The sequence below is a fragment of the Accipiter gentilis genome, chromosome 1 (assembly GCF_929443795.1).
Source record: "Accipiter gentilis chromosome 1, bAccGen1.1, whole genome shotgun sequence".
NCBI classification, from domain to species: Eukaryota; Metazoa; Chordata; class Aves; order Accipitriformes; family Accipitridae; genus Astur; species Astur gentilis.
In genome coordinates, this window is record NC_064880.1 from 30214105 (window position 1) to 30215780 (window position 1676).

Below are 1676 nucleotides of genomic sequence, written 5' to 3' on the forward strand. Positions count from 1 at the left end.
ATTAGATGCGCGGGGCTGACACTCGGCTTTTACACGCCGCGTTGTACAATAGACGCGGTGGCAGGGGGAAGTACTAATTACCTTAAGGCTGGCTAATAACGCAGTTTTCCAACATTACCTCTAACGGGTTGAAGTTAGTAATCAGCAAGAAAATCAGCATCAGAAGCGGCGGAGAAATCGGGGGCACGCATGGATTTCGACAGGTCCCTGCTAACGGGAGAGGAGCGCACAGACCGGGGGGGGGGACGATTGTGACCGACCCAGCGCTTCAGGAGGACTTGAAATAGCAGCTCCCCGCCCGCAGGAGCCGTTAGGCCGGGGAGCAGCCGCCTTCCCCGGGCACACAGGGACTTTTTCGGCTCGTCGGAAGCGTTTCCAAACGCGGGCGGTACGGCCCTCTCCGCCGCCTGCCTCTGCCATCAAGGCCTCGGCGGAACATCATTGCGAACGCAGGGTTCACCCTTAAAGATCCCCCGAGCGAGGCTGGCCCGGTGCCGGCGTGCCCTGGCAGGGGGCTGGGGACCTTCTGGGGAGCGGGCGCCAGCCTGGAGGGGCGTCCCGGGGGAAGGGGACGCGGGACGGACAGGGCTTCTGACTCCCCGCCTTGAACACTGAACCCGAGCGCGGTTAGAGGAGGGTCCTCCCGCTTCTGCTCCGTCATCTGGTGAAACCATTCCGTGTTAATTAATCCCCACCAAATGACAAAACCAGAACCGACCCTCCTTTTCCATGACAAGAAAGTATATATATATTTTTAATGATTTGGGTTGATTTCCTTACGAGACGAGGCAGGAAGCTGCAGCTCCCCTTTATGTGCTGCCTCGCCCCCTTTCCCGGCAGGATTGCTCCCTTCCCAGCTCTCCCTTCCTCCTCTGGCACCGGCTCCGCCGCTCCCGCTGACCAAACCGAGCCCTGCGGCTCCGGGAGGGGAGACGCCGAAGCCCGGGTGAACGCCCCGCTCTGCCCCCCGGCCCCACTAGCCCTGGGCCGCGACCGTCAGGGAGGCGACAGGCTTCGCAGTTTCGCCGCTGTCCCGCCGAGCAGGCGGGGGAGGCAGGGAGGGACGCGGAGCGAGCAGGCAGGCAGGCAGGGGGGAGCGGTGCAGGCCGCCCCCGCGGCTCCCGCCGGCTCCCCACGCTCAGGCAACTAAGGCGGCCGGGGTTGGGGGGGGGGGGGGGGGGGGGCGACGACGACGACGACGGACGTGGCAGGCAGAAACTTTGCAAAGCCTCGGTGGGAGCGGAGAGACGGGTGAGACGGGCCCCGGCAGCCCCCGGGGCGAGCAGCGGGTCGGCCTCGGTGAGCCCCGCACCTGCTGGGGACCCCCCGGGGAAGCACGCCCGGAGCAGGGCCGAGCACGGCGCTCCGGGGAAGAGCGCAGGGGAGAGGCAGGTCGGCGGCGAAGGAGGCCGCGGAGAGCCCCGAGGAGGCGGTGACGGCCGGGAGCGGTGGCCCGCGCCCGCCCCGGCTGGGAGTGGGCTCTCCCCGCATCGGGCACGGAGCAGTCCCGCACAGCTCTTTGGGCTCGCCGGGCGCTTGTCGACGGCATCGCCCTTCCCGGGTGGGAGCACGGAGGACCGGCAGCCTGGGAGGTTCCGGGGGCATGGGGGTCCGTGCCCGGCTCGGGCTGGTGCGGGCGGCGAGCAGGCCCCCGGGCTGATCCGCACCGGCCCGCT